This window comes from Notothenia rossii (genome assembly GCF_949606895.1).
Source record: "Notothenia rossii genome assembly, chromosome: 5".
NCBI classification, from domain to species: domain Eukaryota; kingdom Metazoa; phylum Chordata; class Actinopteri; order Perciformes; family Nototheniidae; genus Notothenia; species Notothenia rossii.
In genome coordinates, this window is record NC_136903.1 from 89884438 (window position 1) to 89894018 (window position 9581).

Sequence of the window (9581 nt, forward strand, 5' to 3'; positions counted from 1 at the left end):
TCTCTGTCTCTCTCTCTCTCTCTCTCTCATTACCACCATTTAGTAGCGACAGTGAGGTGTGAAGGGGGCAGGACCCCTGGCAAACTTCCTGTGGACAGAAAGGCTCGAACAGGATATTAATGCCGCTCCATGCCAGCTGCAGGTTACAGTCCAAACCGTAAGTCTTATTCTCTCAGGAGCGGATTGTCTTTGCAAAGAATTCTGTAGTGTCATTACCCCGTTGTATATACAAGCGAGAAGGCGTTTCACAATCAGACTGTAGGAATACACTGGATCAAACTAGTATGTCTTCTTTGTTTATTGGATAATGGCAGTCGTTAAGTTCAGGTGAAGATATTCAAGGTTCAAGGCTGTTATTGTCATTTGTACGTAGCTACAGTGTAGATATGTCAATGAAAATCTCAGAATAATCGCAGGTCTCTGAACTAAGCATGACAAAGCGTCAATATCTTTATATCATAATTCGTATTTAATTTTCAACATTAATAAATGTGTTATTATGGTAGAGGATTAGGGCCACATAATAAAACATTTGTTTCGCATGTGACCTAAATACAAAAATTAAAATGTAGTTCCGATTATAAAAATAAAGTCAGAATCTTTAGATTTTTCTTGAAATCGTGTCTTCTCTTTTCTCAGAATTGTTTCGGAGAATTGTTTCTCAGAATTTTGAGATTAAAGTCAGGACTACATTTACCTTTGGTCATATGCCAACATGTTCTTCACATGTGACCCTGATTAGAGATAGCAAATCCGAATCCTTCTACGGACTCAAGGTCTTCTGAGGCCAACCCGGATTTAGCAAGGAAAGATCGGATGTAGGTATTTATACTGCAGTAAATAAGTTCTGTGGCCAAAAGCAGTTTGTAATACGTTTTGTTCAGCACGATGATCTCCACACATTAACACCACTTTTTGATGTCTGAAGTGCAAATGCAATCGTCAGAAGGTAAAAGCTAACGTGAGCTAAACTAACAACATTACGATCGGATTGCTGTGCATCACCACTGCTAAGCTAAAGGTGGCTAATGTTAGCATGATAACGTTTGGTAGTTTCTCTCTCACACATTTAAGTGTCATTAGTTTTGAAGGCATTTGATCGTTGTTACAACTTGGCCTGAGGAGAAAATGAACATCTGAAGAAACTGTATTAGCAAGCCGTCCAATGGTTGTTGAGATATTTCAATCTGGATGAAAGTGTTGGAAATAAAGACTGAACTTTTTTTGCCGTCCCCTAAAGCCACAAAACGAGTTTTTGCTTCTCAAAGTGAGGTATGAGCTTTGTTCTGAAATGCAGGTATCATGCTGAAGCTTCTGTCAAAACATTTTAAAAAGTGCAACGGGTCCATTGGGAGGCAAAACAAACCACCATTTGTCAAGGTTTCTGCTTAAAGGTGGGGTAGGTAAGTTTGAGAAACCGGCTCGAGATACACTTGTTGTTATATTCCATGGAATGCTCTCAACATCCCAATAGCAATGAATATCTGAAGTGCTTTGACAAAAAATCCATAAAAACATGTCATCTGTGGAAGCCGTGGCGCTGTAAAAAGCACGACCAATCATCTGAGTCGGCCCGGCTAAAGTAACTGGATGGCCTACCTGCCTGTCAGCCTTCCATCTGTGCACAAACTTATCTCGTGCCCTCATTGGTCATGTGCGCGTTCGTGTGTGTTGGAGGAGGGGCTCTGTAAGGAAGAGGCAGATTTTCTCCGGCTGTGTATTTTCAAATCTTATCGCACTCGAGCTGGTTTCTCCAAAACACCTATACACCTTTAATTCATAATAATAATAATAATCTTTATTTGTAAAGCACCTTTCATACAAGTGCAGCTCAAGGTGCTTCAGATAGACATTTCACAGACAATTGATATCACATAGAATACAGTTAGCATAGAGTAGACATATATAAATAATACATTTAGATTAAAGGTACAACTATGACATTTCAATGATATGAAAGTATGAATTTATCTTGTTACTTTAAATATACACTGTATACAAGATATTGATGGACTGATGATTTGAAGTTAGGTAAGCACCTTTTGTCAAAGGCTTTAAGGATATGTTTGGGTGTGTTGTCAAATGTGTGGTCACTTTCTAACTCCAAGTGAAAAGCTGATCTGCAAAGGCTAAAATCACTCACATGAAGAATGGAAACATGTCCCAGTAGAGGCACTAAATATAATATGAGCATAAAATAGCTCCTTTAATTTCCACACTTTGACCCGGGTAGGAGTTAGCCACCCTGTGAAGAGACTGGATTACAAATCCTCCACACTCTGACTGTGCCTCGGTGCAGAAACAAAACCTCGACCTTGCAGAGGGGCGATTCGCCAGACTGGACACATGATATTGCCGAGAGGGAGGGGAGAGAGAGGGAGCGAGAGAGAGAGAGGGAGATAGAGAGAGAGGGAGAGAGGGAGAGAGAGGAGGGGGATAGATGGAGAGATAGAGAGAGGGAGATGGGGAGAGAGAGAGAGGGAGATGGAGACAGAGAGAGAGACAGAGAGAGATGGAGAGAGAGAGAGAGAGGGAGATGGAGAGAGAGAGAGAGATAGAGAGAGGGAGATGGAGACAGAGAGAGAGACAGAGAGAGATGGAGAGAGAGAGAGAGAGGGAGATGGAGAGAGAGAGAGAGATAGAGAGAGGGAGATGGAGACAGAGAGAGAGATAGAGAGAGGGAGAGAGAGAGAGAGGGAGAGAGAGAGAGAGAGATGGAGAGATAGAGAGAGGGAGATGGGGAGAGAGGGAGATGGAGACAGAGAGAGAGACAGAGAGAGATTGAGAGAGAGAGAGAGAAAGAGGGAGATGGAGAGAGAGAGAGACAGAGAGAGAGGGAGATGGGGAGAGAGAGAGAGGGAGATGGAGACAGAGAGAGAGACAAAGAGAGAGATAGAGAGAGACAGAGAGAGAGACAGAGAGAGAGAGACATAGAGAGAGACATAGAGAGAGAGACAGAGAGAGAGAGACAGAGAGAGAGAGACATAGAGAGACACAGAGAGAGAGAGACATAGAGAGACACAGAGAGAGAGAGACAGAGAGAGAGAGACATAGAGAGAGACATAGAGAGAGACATAGAGAGAGAGACAGAGAGAGAGAGAGAGAGAGAGAGAGAGACATAGAGAGAGAGAGAGAGAGAGAGAGAGAGATTGAGAGAGAGAGAGAGAGAGGGAGATGGAGAGAGAGAGAGAGATAGAGAGAGAGAGAGAGAGAGAGAGAGAGGGGGTTGGGAGAGAGGCTCAGATCACAGGAGGGAGCAGAGGGTCTGTCTCTCTGGGAGTCTGTCAGGAGGTCTCTCCCGGGGCTCGTCTCTCTGCCGGTAGGCCGAATGAATGTCTTTCTTATGTCATCTTTTCCATTGGCTTGTGTTTCTACCTGAGATGTGTGTTCTGTTCTTACGGCTGTTCCTCTCTGGACTCCACATGCTCTGGGTTTTGTTTTCCTGCTAACCTTAATGTCTGCCTCATGTTCTTTTTGTATTCATGTTTCTGTGGTCTTCATTTAAACTTGTGTTCTTTCTTGTGAAGCACTTTGTGAATGTTATTTCTTTGAAGGGTGCTGTACTAAATACACTTATTGTTATACATTATTATCTCCCCCCTGCTTGTGGCACACGTGTGGCCTGTCTGAGGTGGACATAGAACGAGGAGAGTGCTGTGTATACTCTGTTTACATGCAGGCAGGCAGGTGTCTGGTAGAGATGACTGCAGCAATAGATTCCTCCTCCTCTTCCTCCTCCTCCTCTTCCTCTCTTTCTCCTCCTCTCTGTCTCCTGTAGTCTGATGTCATGGCAGCTTGCTGGAGGAAACCCTTTAGCTTGTAGAGAGATGCTTACACTTCTCTCACAGAGCTTGGATTGTTGTTGCTCTGCAGAGGCTGTCCTCCAAGAATATCCAACATTCAAAGGTTGTATGGTCATGTGCTCAAAGCTACCGTGTGGAAGGGGCAATGACATTCTTCTGACCGGAGCCGAACAATGCAACATATACAATCAAATACCAAATAGTGCAAAAAGTCTATATACGTGTAAATAGAATATGATGTGTACAAGAACTGAATATGAAATTAAATAATGTAAATTGAATACGGTTTATTGCTGAGGTAACTATGTATATAAATAAGTAGTAGAAGCTTTGCAGACTTGTGTGGAGGAGGCTTTTCTGTTTTGGGTTTTTGCCTTGAGCTCTGCTGCATCCTTGCTCTCTTTTGCTGAGTGCAGGAAGGCTGTGTGATGAATCCGTATTGATCCTTTAAACAGACCCAGGAATAGTTCATTACATCAGGCTGCTGACCTGCACAGCACTTCACTTTAAGAGCTCCTGTTTCCCATCACTGCCAACGAGGCAGAGGGTCCGCTCTTACGACATGTATCTTCATATCCAGAGAAGGCAAAAGTACACACTTCCCTTACTCAAGTAGAAGTACAGATACTCGTGTTTAAAAATACTCTGGTAAAAGTAGAAGCACTGACTAAACTTCTTTAGTCAAGTCAAAGTAAAGAGGGCTTTGAAATGTTCTTCAGTAAAAAGTACCCATAACTAGCAGCTGTTTTAAAGAGTACCTGACCTCCCTTTATATTAATAGAACAATAATGTCATTGTTAGCTAATGAATGTTTCCATGGTGATCAACGGCAACATGACAATGTTTTCATTGGTCCCTCTTCTTTAGAGAAGACCAGGAAATGATGGATACACGGATCATGTTCAAATCAATAGGCACGCAATGACTCTAAATAATAATGATCACGCCACCAAACACACATTCAGACTAAAGGAACCAGCCTGTTTGGGAAATGAGAGAAGTAGAAAGTACAGGTATTAGAGTTCAACATGTAAGAAGTAGAAAGTACAGGTATTTGAGTTCAACATGTAAGAAGTAGAAAGTACAGGTATTTGAGTTCAACATGTGAGAAGTAGAAAGTTCAGGTATTTGTGTTCAACATGTAAGAAGTAGAAAGTACAGGTATTTGAGTTCAACATGTAAGAAGTAGAAAGTACAGGTATTTGTGTTCAACATGTGAGAAGTAGAAAGTACAGGTATTTGTGTTCAACATGTAAGAAGTAGAAAGTACAGGTATTTGGGTTCAACATGTAAGAAGTAGAAAGTACAGGTATTTGTGTTCAACATGTAAGAAGTAGAAAGTACAGGTATTTGGGTTCAACATGTGAGAAGTAGAAAGTACAGGTATTTGTGTTCAACATGTAAGAAGTAGAAAGTACAGGTATTTGGGTTCAACGTGTAAGAAGTAGAAAGTACAGGTATTTGTGTTCAACATGTAAGAAGTAGAAAGTACAGGTATTTGAGTTCAACATGTAAGAACTAGAAAGAAGTAAAAAGTCGTCAGAAAAATAAGTAGTGGAGTAAAGTACTGATACCAGAACAATGTACTTAAGTACAGTATCGAAGTATTTGTACTCCACTACTTCCCACCTCTGCTCATATCTTAATACACGTTAATAGGTTTTTAGCAAAGTGCACGTTAACTCATCAATAACGAGTGTCATGGCCCCACAGCGCTGGATTATGTGTGATTTGTGTGATCTTTGTGGATATCATTTTATCTCTGAGGACAGATCTGTTTGGTCGGTTCTTGGTTTTTGTCCTCAGGGGCAGGGTTTGAACGTTTGGTAGATTATGCAGCATTAAGCAGCTTGCTATCAGATAATACTGGAAAGATGAAATCCTCTGTGGGTATGAATCAGAATGGCCTGTTGTTATGTTCTATTCACGAGAATGAATTTACAGTTTGCTGAATTTTCTGATTATTGGTTTTTAGATGTTTTCTGTTTTGAAGGAAAGTGACATTTCCTGCTTGCTTTGATTCCACAACTTTAGAAATAAAGCAGATGCAGGCAGTAGAAGCACAGATTCACAGTACAGCTCACAGAGAAGAGATGCTTTTACAATAAATAATATATGCTCTGTTTAGTAGCATTGTCATCCTGCTTGTAATCCCACATTGTATTTAACTGTGAGGGATTACAGTTACTCCCCAAGCCTGGTTATTTACGATCCTCAACCTCCGGTGCACTCGAGCATTTAGTTTCTAATGCAAAATACATCAGCGTGTGTTAAATAAACCATGGTTCCACCAGATGAGTTTTCTGGAGCAGCGTTCAGAGCAGGAAGCTGAGACAAGCGTCCGATGAGTCATCTGTTCAGCTTCAGAGGAAGGACAGTCATTCATTATCACAGCGAGGACACTTTGCTCCGAGATAACGGTTCTGATGGGAGTCTGCTGAGGGCGACCGGTTCACAGTCCTGACTCATCGGAGCTGCAGCGGGACATTTGTTTTCATTCTCAAAATTGACTGTTCGTCATTGTGCTCAGAGAGGTGGATTTCACGGCGGCTCAATTGAGACAGAATGGCTGCCGGAGTGATGTCTCCTTTGCAAAAGCTCTTTGTGAAGTGAAGGCTTGATTCATTGTGAGTAAATCTACCTGAATATTTTCTCTACTTTACTCCATTTTGGAAGCTAATATTGTACTTTTTACTCCATCAGATTATCCTTTACTTTAACTGTTCAGTTTTAATCTAGCGCCTTAATAACTACGTTTCTATCCAAAGAAGAGACTTCACAGTAAGGTTACAGAACTTGCAGAACACTCAGTACATCTATAAGTGTGATTAAAGTGCACAGAGAAAACTCTCCCAGATGATCACAGGAATCATTCGTGTTGTATAAACAATGAGAGTTTTGGTGCACTTCAGCCTCTTGTGGTCAAAATAGCTACCACAAAAACACTTTAAAGCAAGATCAAGGTGTAGCCAGGTGTAACTTAAAGGTGGGGTAGGTACGTTTGAGAAACCGGCTCGAGATACACTTGTTGTTATATTCCATGGAATGCTCTTAACATCCTGATAGCAATGAATACATTAAATGCTTTGACAACAAATCCATCATAAAATATCATCTGTGGAAGCCGTGGCGCTGTAAAAAGCACGACCAATCATCTGAGCCGGCCCGGCTAAAGTAACTGGATGGCCTACCTGCCTGTCAGCCTTCCATCTGTGCACAAACTTATCTCGTGCCCTCATTGGTCATGTGCGCGTTCGTGTGTGTTGGAGGAGGGGCTCTGTAAGGAAGTGGCAGATTTTTTCCAGCTGTGTATTTTCAAATTCCACTCAAGCTGGTTTCTCCAAAATGACCTACCCCACCTTTAATAGAGAAAACTCTTGAATCAGACGTTTAACATCGACTATCAGATACAATTATTGTTCTGCTTTGCCTCTCAGGGCGTCCTGAGGTCAACATTAACAAACATTACATTGTTTTGTAAAGATTTAAGGCATTGCACGTGGTTACCTTGCCTTGTGATCAGATGCAGGGTTCATCCAGTGTTCATGTGTGGATTACTGGAAGCCCGCCCATTGCCAAGTGTGTGTCTAGATTGTTGTCAACAGGTTGCCTCGGGGCCCAGTAACATGTGGCGGGGACAATCTGCAGGGGATTATTCTGCTGGTGCGCTGTCTCTTAGATTTATTGCCTCCATTACTGTCGGCAGACATAACAGGCATTGTGGAGGGGCTGAACAATGGTCTGTCATATTGTTTTAGCTTCACTTTTACAACCAGGCTGCAGTAACAAGTATACAATTGCTTCTAAACATGACAGCAAAACACTAAACAAGACAAGGTGTTATTACAAGCTGTGGATTTGTTTGGTGTGGAAACAATTGGATTGGGGTCTGTGGATAGTGACTGGCATCTTCTTCTTGTGAAGATTATTTTAACCACACATGCAGATATCTTTCATATGTTTGTCTACATCAAAAACTTAAAGAAACAATGCAAATAAACCTCAAGATTAACCTTGTTATTATGATGGTGAGGGGATGCCATTTGTGCACATAAATAACAAGAATAGGGGCGATAAAAGCCAACCTTCCGACAAACAAGTGCTTGAGTTAGGGTCCCCTGGTGGTCCGGGGATTAGTTTTAATCTACCTCGCTAAATTGCGTGTCATTCTCCATCTTCCTCAACTTTTTTATCACCACTGTTCAAAGAGAAAGGAATACATCGCCCCAGATTTCAAAAGGTTCTCTCAAATATCACTAATTTGGTTAGACATGGGCAGGTTTACTGTTGGTTGAGCAGACACTTTTCATGTTACACATAGTGACTGATTACTATTACAAAATAAAATATAAACAAATGCATTGATGTAAAAAAATGCGATTCAATTTGCTAAACTTCAGTTTCACTTCATTCTGCTCATAGCAGAGAAGAAACTCGAGGGTCAGATTCGGGTGACGTTAAATCAGAAAACCAAAACATCAGCTGTTAGCTGTTAGCACACATAGCTGCTTTATTTATGTCTGTATGACGTTGTTGTGAGTGTGGATCAGATCTCCATTCAGGAAACACACACTTCAAACGGTTTCTCCTGCCGTCTTGTGTACACACTAGGGATGCAAGCGATTATTCGATTTTTCGAATATCCGTTAAAGTCTCCATAATCGAAAATTATTTTTTAAAATTCGATTTTATTTATATATTTTTTTATTATTATTTATGTTTTTCTTTTTTTCAACCAAAATATAGACTAATGCTAATAATAGTAATAGTATTCATAATTGTAAATGGCCATTGGTCACACCACCAGTTTGTTTTATCTTTAACTCGAATAATCGATTAATATTTGCCAGGGCTGTCCGATTTTCGAATTTGATCATGGTCAGTTTCTGGCATCCCTAGAACACACGCATTATTAATAACTGGTCTTTACTAACCGCTATCAGTATGTTGTTACTTCGACGTCATTTTGAAACGTATTAACAATTAAATCACGGTAAAATGTGTTCATTTTTGTTGTAGTTGGTATCTACCATATATCTAATATGGAGATAAGCCCCGCCTCCTCGCCAGCACGTCCTGTGTGAATGATGTGAGTAAACTACGCTGATAGCGGCGGTGAAACACGAGCGACTAGAGCGAATATTAGCAAAATGTCCCGTGTGGAAGCAGCATACTGTAAAGCTTTTACACTGCAAGTAGCTGCCTGCATTGGTTTCACTTCACTTAGTTTCCATGGAAAGGAAACATGGCGTGTTTAGGTGTTGTACAGGTAACCTCGGGAGAGACACTGTAGGGAGGGGTGATTGTTCTGTACCTGAGGATTACATTAACACGGCAGGTCCTGTCAGGCTCTTCATTTGGCAGATATTCAGACGCCTCATTCATCCCCTCCGGACACAAAGATCCCGTGAACTTCTGTGCAAAAACATTATTGTCTAACGGGAAGTATCGCTGTTTGAGACTCAGCTGAAATCGGATTGACAAATATCTGTTAGGGTCACGCACGGCTCGCCTCGCTACGGATGAAAATAGTTAAATTGAAGCCTTCAAAAGTATTTTTTCTTTTAGAAACAATGGCTTGAATGAAGTATTTTTTCCTTCCTGTTCTTTTTGACATATTTCACCTTCTTGTCCTCAAAAACAATTACAGACTCATCCTCTTCATGACATCCATTTGTTTCCTAGCTTGGTGGAAATAACTTCTGCTGACTCACTCCAAATCATATTTCACTGGGATGGGAAGTTGCTGAGTGCTGAACATAAATGAAAGTTATCCTC

General features: G+C 41.1%; 1 protein-coding gene across 1 annotated transcript in view; it reads left to right on the plus strand.

Annotated features, from left to right (window-relative positions):
• The first annotated feature begins 3203 nt into the window (after positions 1-3203).
• Positions 3204-9581, plus strand: part of iqsec1b (IQ motif and Sec7 domain ArfGEF 1b) — a 44811-nt gene continuing 38433 nt past the window's right edge. The window contains exon 1 of the mRNA XM_079684941.1: positions 3204-3319. The gene's annotated coding sequence lies outside the window, so the exon portion shown is untranslated. The remainder of the gene's footprint in view (positions 3320-9581) is intronic.